Source organism: Xenopus tropicalis, chromosome 5, assembly GCF_000004195.4.
Source record: "Xenopus tropicalis strain Nigerian chromosome 5, UCB_Xtro_10.0, whole genome shotgun sequence".
NCBI classification, from domain to species: domain Eukaryota; kingdom Metazoa; phylum Chordata; class Amphibia; order Anura; family Pipidae; genus Xenopus; species Xenopus tropicalis.
The window spans coordinates 29,593,483-29,604,270 of NC_030681.2; positions in this window are offsets into that span (position 1 = coordinate 29,593,483).

The following is a 10,788-nucleotide window of genomic DNA, read 5'->3' on the forward strand; positions in this document are numbered from 1 at the left end:
CCGTAACTAACACACACTTGGGGTCCTTAATGAGCTCTTTCCTGGGATCCTTTTTTGCCACAATAGGGCAAAATGAGAAGCCACATACATTATATTCTGTAAAAGGGTACTAAATCCATTTATTATTGAGCTACAGAATGCGACACACAATCAGCAGTTCAGGGAAGAAGCCAACCTACTTCTCCCAAAACGTGTCTGTGGCTAAATAATAAAGTGGATAAATTGCATGTGTGTGTGTGAATCTTCATTTTGCTTCACTGCATTTTGGTTTGCCAGGTATCTGGGGGGATACTAATCACCAAGGTAACTTTATCTGAATTAGTGTGTGGGATTTTTTCCTATCAGCTTTTTCCCTTTTTCTCTCTGCAGGACTGTTCTTTTTTTAATAAATTGTTGTTTATTTTTATATATTACTTATCTGAGTGAAGAAAGCACCTTCCCAGAACTTTCTTTATCATTTAGCGGCTCCGTCCAATAATAATGGGGATAGTAACAGACCACATTATATTCTCTTGCATGATCTGATTTTTCTCTTTTTTTTTCTCTCTCATATTTGTAAAATTGCCTTGAGCAGGTCCTTTTGTGTGGCACCATGAGCGACATTTATTAACACTTTTCCAAGTGTCAGGAAAATGTTCTTACCAGTCAAATTGACACATTTATCAAATCACAATGTGTCAGTTCATCAGAATGCATTTAAAAGTGCCATTCTGTTTTATTGGGTTTTAAAGCTCAGTCCTTTTTTTTTTGCTTTTGTGGAGAAGAAATAATTAACTCTTCATCCTTATGAGGTACCTCAGGTTCCGGGGCCCAAAGCCAGATGTCATCCCTAAGCCCTTATGCCGAAGACCATGAACATTAGCATTTGCAACATGCAATGGCAAGGTGATGTCTTTGACAATCACTAATGAAATTCTGGAATATCTACATCATTGATCCCCAACCAGTGGCTTGTGAGCGACATTCCCCAACCAGTGGCTTATGAGCAACATGTCGCTCACCACCCCCTTTGGTGTTGCCCCCAGTGGCCTCAAAGTAGGTGCCCATTTTTTAAATTCTGGCTTGGAGACAAGTTTTGGAAGCACAGAGACACAGTTTTACTCCAAGAAGAGCCTACTGCAGGTCGCCAGTACACACAGTCTTTATTTGGCACACCTGGCTCACCAACACTTTTTACATCTGAGTGTGGTTCACAAGACAAACTCTACCTTAGTCTCATTGTGATTTACTGGCTAAAAAGAAAACATAGCTGTCTTTTAGCCACCTACAGCATACGGATTGGGTAATCATTCAACTCTGAACAGGATGTGATTCAATTTCTGATCTATTAGCCTGCCACCTTATCTACTGGGTAGGTTCCACATTTCCAGCTGCATTGGCCAACACTGAACAAGCCAGTCAAGTAACATACAAGTCATAAGTGACCATGCTGGAATCATTAATCAGAATGTGAGAGTGAATATCATTGGAATTTAAATTTTTCTACCTTGTACAGGTATGGAACCTGTTATTCAGAGTGCTCAAACCCTGGGGGGGGGGGGGGGGGGTAAGGAGATCTTTCTGTAATTTGGATCTCTGTATGTTAAGTCTACTAAAAATCACTTAAACATTAAATAAACCATGTCACAGTTTTTCCTCCAATAAGGATTAACCATATCTTAGTACAAACTGCTGTTTTATTATAACAGAGAAAATGGAAATATGAAAACTCCCGTAATTCAGAGCTTTCTGTATTACCGGTCCCATTCCTGCAATTTTTGTTAAAGAGAAAGTTAATATTCTGTCCACAGCAAATGTTTTAACTGGATGCTAAAACAACCATGAAAGGTTACAGGAGACCTATACAAGATATAATGCCTATTTAAGGGGTTTTATTGCTAACTGACAATTTTTAATACTCTCCAGACAGCTGTAGTTAGTTCTCATTGGAAGCAGAAGGAGAAGGATTAAAACATAAACTTGTCCAGAGTGCCAGATGGACCTATATATCTCATGCACCTCAGTTAAAAAGTTAATCAAGAAAATCAGCTTACATAAAGAATGCCCAGAATGCAAGAAATATGTTTTTCATGCACAATAAAGTGAGCTCTATACAGTGAAGAATGGTACTGGCCAATAAATGATTCAATAGCATGAAATAGTGTGGTCATTATTCACAATACACATTTGATAAGGAGAATTTAAAGCAGAAATTGTTTGGTTTTCATTTACTTTTGTAAATATTTAACCCATACTATAGTCTTATCTACTTAAGACAAAATGTTATTAGACAGCAGGAAGCCAATGCTGATTATGTAAATGAGTAAGCACCCAATCAGAGAGTCCATACAAAACTCTGCTACCAGGTGAATTCCTCCCATTTTTGCCATTGACACCCAGCTCTGCAGGTACATTCTAGTAAATGACCTTCATATCGTGTTCTTAACACAAGGGGGGAATTCACAAAAGTGGAGGTAGCTCTTTTGGATTAAAAGTGGTGGAAAAACTGGTGGAAAACACTTTCTCCAGATTCACAAACAGAAATCCGCCTAAATTCCGACTCAACCGCCACTTTTCTGTTTTTGGTGAAAGAAAGACAGTTTACAGACACTTTTGAGAATTTGTCATTTACACAACATTTATATGACGCTTTGACAACATTTTTCCCGACATTTTCAAAATGGAGTAAAGCTCAGTGTAACTCTGTTAGATCAATTCTAAGCCCTTTTCTTTTGTTTCACCCAGTCTCCAATTCACACCTAAAGTAGGGGCCCGTTAACATATTAATGGGGATTAGCAGACTATTGTTAGGGGGCAAGTCTCTGTCTAACCCTAGAACAATAAGTGCAAAAAGCCTCATTAACATTTTTGATTAAAAAAGTATAATTGATATCTTATATATAAAAAGTTTTTATCTCACATTTGCATGAGTATAAGCCGACCCGAATATAAGCCGAGGTACCTAATTTTACCTAAGAAAACTGGAAAAACTTATTGACTCGAGTATAAGCCTAGGGTGGAAAATGCAGCCGATACTGCTAAGTTTCAATAATCAAATTATTTAATAAAAGGACACTCACAAGTGCTTACATGACTACCATATTAATAAACACAAGGTATGGGCTGGAAAATGAGGCGCATCCAACATAAGATAACCACATGCAAGGTTGTACAGGTTAATATCTCAATTAAATTGCTACATTTTTGCACATAGGCACCACACACACAACTACACAAAGGCACAGGCACCCGGTATAACCCACAGTATAGCCACAGTATAGCCCACAGTATAGCCCACGGTATAACCCACAGTATAGTCCACAGTATAACCCACAGTATAACCCACAGTATAGCCCACAGTATAGCCCACAGTATAGTCACAGTATAGCCCACAGTATAACAATTTGAGTTAACTGATTAATTAAATAATCCTAGTTTTTAACTTTGTTAAATAAAAATGATCATACCATGTAGCAGACAGGTACACACGCATGTCGCACCCCCCCCCCCCCACACGTCACACGTAGCGCCGCCTGGACCCTGCCCGGGCACTGCAGGACTACTCGTCACAGCGGCGGATCCGGCACCTGAGCGCGCCGCGCGGCACAAAAAGGAGATAGAGGTTTGTGAATTAGGTGGAAAATCCGACAAATCTATCTCCACTTTTATTTTCTCACATACTACATTTTTTTTGTAGTTTTAGAGGTTTTTGAAACCATGACTAAACTATTTTCCACAAAAACCACATCTAAACATTTATTAAAAGATCCGAAATGAAAAAGCAAATGAAAAAAGACTCGGAACAAAATGTGAAAAGTGCAACTATTTCGTAATGTCACACAAATGCAAGTGTCAAAAGACCCTGAAAACCTCTAAAATGACAAAGTAAAGAAAGATCTTCCAGTTGTAAAAATGACACCTGCATTGACTTCTACATGATCTCAATAGGTTTTAGATGGCGTATTTTGCTTTTACATATGTTTTGTCACATAATAAATAGTAAAAAACAAATCAAATTTTTCCAAGTCAAAATCATATTTTGGCACAAAAAACTTTTAAACTAAATATTTATACATGAATAAAACCCAATTAGGACTGTTTTGCCTCCAATAAAGATTAATTAGCCTTAGTTTGGATCACGTACAGTACATTGTACTGTTTTATTATTACAAAGATAAAGAGAAAAAATGTAAATCATTTGATTAAACTGGAGTCTATGGGAGATGGCCTTTCCATAATTCAGAGCTTTCTGAATAATGGGCTTCCAGATAACAGATCTCATATCTGTACATTATCCCAATAATATTATTTAATTATTATTTACTTCTCAGCACTGTGGCCTTATCCAGTCACACCACAGTGTAAAAGTCATATTTGTAAAAGTGCATAATTTATTTCAAATTAAAAATAAAGCCCAAAGTTCTACTTAACAAAGCAGTTGTCTGACTAAATGAAACTATAAAATTTGGTGTACATCAAATACCTATATACTGTATATTTAGCTGAGGTACTAGTAATAATCTTCGAAATCAATCAAATACATGGTAGACAACCTGGGGCTTCCCAATCTATGCACACCAGAAATATACCTGCTGGCCCAGATCGAAGATCTCGTGCCACTCAATAAAACCAGATCCCTGTACCGGACCATCCTATACTATGTCAAGAAAGTGGTAATACTAAACTGGCTGGGAAACAATGCACCCTCAGTGAAAATATGGCAGACCCTTATCAATACAGCTCTACCCTCTATCAGAATTACATATGAAGCCCGTGGGTGCCCCTCGAAATTCGAAAAAATCTGGTCCCCATGGTTGGAGCTAAACCCTTGCATAGCTGAAGTGACATGAAGTTCTTAGGCAATTAACCTTCACACCTTACATGGATTGATACGTTAACTCTGTCCAATGCATTCAGTGTGGCAATTACTGTAAGCCTGCTCTAGTATATAAACTACTGTATTGTATGCCTCTTCTCCGTTAAACTCCTGTATAATATCGTGCACACCATTATATGTAACTTGGACTTGTGCCTAAAAACTGTGTATTTCCGTTGCTCCCTCCCTCTCCTTCTTTCTATGTTATTAAAAACAATAAAAAATGATACTTTAAAAAAAATAAAAAAATAATAATAATAATAATCTTCGAAATCTTGTAAAATCCAAAGGAAAGGCTCTGGATGTGCCAAAAATTATGCCAAACTTTGGATGAATTAGTAAAGTTGCATAATAACGGCAGTGGTTAGTAAAAATATTTCAGGACTTCATTATCTTATTCAGTTTTACTAGCTATATGGACAAAACACCATAAGACTGGGAATTGGGTTAAAACCTCTCTTTGTAGCTGCTTCTCAGTTTTGTGACTTTTACACAATGGGATGTAGTGTAAAATGCAGCACCGAAATTATGTTGTCCCTCTCCCATTCTTCTTTTAATAAATACAGTCCTTGTTAACACTGGGTCATTTGGTTTCAGTTTGTGTTCAGTTTAATATTTTTTCCAGGGCTAAAATCATATTAAAGTTTGAGCAAAGGTCCAAAAAAAATGCAAAATGATGAATATTGTTTGTCTGCTAGGTTGTTTTCATGCTAATTCTCCTTCTTCCTCTCAGAGATCATTATCTATGTTGGGAGGAAGTGCAGCCTTCCGGTAAATTATACTTTGTTCGATTTTTGCCTCTGGCAATAATAATCCTTCATGAAACTAAACTCCACATGAGAAAACACATTTCTACATTCCATTGCAGTTTTGCACAACACGGCTACCTTAGAGAAAATATAAAGGAAATAAAAGCGAGCAAATTCTTATACATTTTAAGTACGGAAACCTCATAAAATAATCCCGCATAATATAAAGGATTTGTCAGGGTAGGTAACATTATTTTGGAGACCAAAAGTAATTTCTTTTCCGAGATTAATTGCTTCTCTCATACTCATGTGACTTGTATTTGGAACTGTGTTCTGCTATAAAGATGACTGGAAGTCTAGCAATAAAGAATGACCAGAAATATGACTGACGTGACTTTTACTTATGATAATTAGGAATATGATGCTACTCTAGAATATATTGTAAACGGAGTTGTTGTTGTGCTCTATGGTCTGGTAGAATACTGGGCAAGAAACTCAATCAAGCAGTGAGAAAGATTTCAGCACACCATTAATCTTGCTTCCATGTTATCTAAATGCAGATACTACTATTTGCCTCAAAACGCTTTAGGGTTAATTTACAGTGCCCCCTAGTGTGCAAAATGTCAAAGAAGGCCACAATCAGCCAATTTTTTGCAGTTCGCCCACTGTGTGGGGCATTAACTTAATAGCCGCAGGCCTTTCAGCTCCATTTTGGAGCACAAAGACCTGCAGAATGCCCTTTGAATAGAATGTAGCCTATGTTAGGCTGTGCTAAATTCAAAAGGGTTGAGTAACACATAGGTGTCATCCCTTCCAACCCCTACCTTGTGCATTATTTTGAAATGCAAAGTAGGAGCAGAAGGATACGAAGCCCACAATGGGGCCCTGTCATTACCACCTGACCTTTCTGGCGCTCAATGCAGAGCCTTCCCAAATGAGCACAAAGGGAGACACTTTTATTCTTGCTCCTCGGGGGGGTCATAAATGACCCCTTTTATGTTTTTATTGGAATATATACAATTGTTCTGTAAGTCAGATTGCTTGCTTGCCAACATAGCAATATAAATAATCATACAATTTATTTTATAGCTATTTGATTTTCCCAGAGGCAAATGCATTTAAGAGAGATCATGAATCAAAGGGTGATAGGAAGAATAGAAGTGCTAAGAATTGCATGTACAAATTCTAATATTAGCTAACAACTGCAAAAATATATACATTAATCTATTTAGAAAATAGAAAGTTTTTCTGAGAAATAAAACGACTTGTTTAAAGCATTTGGGTTCTGGTGTTTCTAATGTGTAAAGCCCATCACTAATATATGTGTGATAAAAAGTTTATAATAAAAATACCTTTTGCCACAGATACAGTATATGATAATAATGCTTAATAACTGACAATGGCAGTCATTCAGCCACCGCTCCTGAACATGGCCAAACCAGCTCTCCCTGCTCGCTGGAATGTAAACACTATAACATAGTAAGCACTAACAAGGCTGCCCCAATATTGACCATAATTAACTGACCTGCTGCCTTAAATTTTCTTCAAATTCCTATTTTGAAACCCATCAGGTTCCCTATTTTCTAACCTTGTCATTGCCCTGTCATTGCCTAGTTCTTGGTTCACTCCATACGGATATTCTTTTTCCTAAGAAGAGGCAAGTTAATGAAGCAAGTGCTAAAAACATACAGATGAACACCATTTAAAAATATATATGAATATTTAATAAATTCAATACATGGGCATAGGTTGGACTTAAGCCATGATATTATCCTTTTACCATCTCTTAATCCCTGTAAAATAGCAAAAAAAAAAAAAAACTAGAAAACCTCCTCTTTCAACATTTTTGGGCTAAAAACTGTCAGTACCAGGGCTGTCACGTGTTTCTAAATTAAGTGCACAAAAGGCAGAAATGGCAGTTTTGGACACTGCATCCCATGTGCCATAATCTTAAATGTTACCTGATAGGTAGATAGGTTGAACCCTGTTGTGGAAAAGTAGCTGTTAGAAAATACATACAAATGTTAGATATATTTTGCTAATAATATTAGGTTAACATTTTCAGCTCTTTTCTAACATAAAAGACACAGTATCCAGTTATATTGTAGATGGGTTATTTATATACACAATTAGATCAGTATCTTCTTGTGATAATCAAACGACTAATTAATGCAGAAAATAGCTAGATAGATCAGTGGAAGAGCAGAGTACATGTCACACGTGGGCACAGAATCTCTTTCAGCAGACATCTCGGCAGTGTAATGTTAACAACACAACAGAAGAGAAAAAGGAGATAAGAAAATAAAAGGCTTCATAAATATTTGAAGCATTATGTGGCATTGTAAGACCAGGACTCAAAATATTTGTAATAGTGCAATTATCCGAAGGAACTCTATCTGACTAGTATCAGTTCGGTATTTACTCACAAATAGTCCCCATGGGAATTAATACTATCCTATCTGTACATGAAGATGACCCCTCCCCTTTTAAATTATTAAATTTTTAATTTAAATGCAGTATTCGAAGCAGAGGAAATCATTAAAACTGTATGAGGCACCAAAAAAAGCAGTGAATCTCGTTATGGCCATATTGATGCATGCAGTAATTACACTGCTAGAGAAAATGCACAGCTTTCATGGTAAACTATTGTTAGGATTGGAGGGTTTTAATGTTGTTTCACATAACCTATGATTGGTATTGCTTAAGCAGTGTAAAATCATTTATACTGTGCATGTAAATCTCCTAGGGGGGAACGCAGGTGCAGAATAAGTAATTTACATTAAGCATAAAAAATGTTATGCAAAATTGTAGAGTTATATAACCATAAAATGTGGTGCAGAGAAGGCAGATTTACACAGTTATACCCAGCAAATATTGTGATATTGCTAAATTATTACATATATTTTAAAGATAGAAGCCGTATAAATGAGGTTATTGCTGATAAGTATAAAATGATATCCAAACTATATATACGCAGCACAATATTAGAACTTTTACATCTGTGAGACAGAGGCATACTTGATCCTGTTATTAAAGGATTTATGCAATAATTTTTATTGAAGCCTTCTCATAATGAAATGAATGCCAGAGAACCGGCAGCTGCTACTGTCTCAGCTACAACAGATCAGAAGTTCATGTGTTAGTGACAAAAGCATTAATGTATTAGCTGCCATACTATGGGGCTGATTTATCAACCGTTTTGAGTTTTGCCCATACAAGTAATGAATTCCAAAGTTCAATTGGAGAAAGAAAAAACATCTTCCATTTGTATTTTATTTTTTTGTTTTGGGGGGGCCCATTCATGAAACCACGATTGAGAAAAATTCATATTTTTTTCTAACTTATAGAACATTTCGATAATTTCTTTAAAATTCCACAACTTTTTCGTGGTACGATCGTTCTTCCACAAAAAAGTTGTACTTTTCACAACAACTATGGAAATTTAGTTATTCATTCAAGCTTTGGTATCGTGACTATCTTTTTGCCAAGTTGGGTGTGTAGAATGCCATTGAGTCCTATGGAAGGCTTCCAACATCATACATTTTGTTTCAAAGCCAGAAAAGGTTTTTGCGCCGTTTACAATCGTTTCGATCCAATTTCGGATCACAACCATGATACTTTCGTTCAACCAAGAAAATAATTTTTGTGACATTTTCGAACATCAGAAATTATCGTGGTTACTCCAAATTTTTTCCAATCATACTTTTAACTAGCGAAAATTTGTGCTTTAATGAATGGGCCCCTATAATTCAGCCTGTCAGTTCCTCAGGTCTCTGAGCTTTGTTTAGGGCCAAAGAAACCTGGACATACCCGTTACGCACTCTATCCAAGTGAGGTTGGTGGGGGTTGGGAGGGAGGCGGTGCTTGGTACAGAGAGAAGCATTACCCAGGACAAAAGTGCTCTATAAAACAGCACTAAGGGCTGTGACAGACGGGGAGATTAGTCGCCCACGAGATAGTGGCAGGCAGTAAAAGGTGTCTGATACTAGAACTTTCAGTTATGCCATCTACAGGACATTCTGGGGTTGCCCCTCCCAGTGATTTCAGAGGCTGCAGAAGTAACCAACTACTATTGCACCATTGTGCTTCAGGACTAGAAGATTTAGGAGTTGCAGCCCAAAAACTAAGTTCTTTCAAATAGATTAGATTTAGGGGCTGATTTACTAATCCACAAATCCGAATGAGAAAAATTCGGATTGGAAAACGAACACTTTGCGACTTTTTCGTATTTTTTGCGATTTTTTCGTCGCCGTTACTTTTTCGTAAATTGTCGCGACTTTTTCATAGCCATTACAAATTTTGTGAATTGTCGCGACTTTTTCATAGCCATTATGACTTTCGTGAATTGTTGCGACTTTTTCATAGCCATTATGACTTTCGTGAATTGTCGCGACTTTTCCATAGACATTATGACTTTCGTAAATTGTCACGACTTTTTCATAGCCATTCCGACTTTCGTGAATTGTTGTGACTTTTTCGTACTGAGCGCTCGAAAAAGTCGCAAAATACCGTTCATTACGAAAAAAACGCATTCGGACGCTTTTCGGATGTTCGTGGATTAGTAAATGTGCCCCTTAGTATTGTATAAATGTCAAAATAGTGTCCGTATACCTTCAAAATTCACTATATGTCTGTTTTCTAAATAATAACATGACAATATGTGACATTACAAGGAATCTTTAGGTTAAAAGTCATGTGTGACAATAAATCACAATGAATCTTGGAAGGAGGAGTCATGTGACAATGCACACTTCACTCGTTGTTCGCCCATTAAAACATCCCAGTGAATTATGTGATGGTGAGAAAAGATTATCTAAGCATCCCAGAAATGCTCAGTTACCAGAAAACTTACCATGGAGAAAGGCAGAAAAAACCTCAGCTGGTTTTTACTGTTTATCTTCATTTTATTACATTTAACTACATCCGAACAATGAGGTACTGATTATATTTTACCTTATTTTAGACACAAATAAAACTCATTTATAGGTTAATTTGATCTTTTCTTAAAACTTTTCCAGTTCACTTGGCATTAAAATGTTACTTTTACGTTGAATCAAATAATGATAAGGGCATTGATGGTGAGTTTTTAAAGGCAGGAAGGGATTTTACTAATGAAAAGAAATCTGATAGTCTAAACCCTTGTTTTTTCCAATACATGAGCTAGTAATTTCTACACAGAAGAAA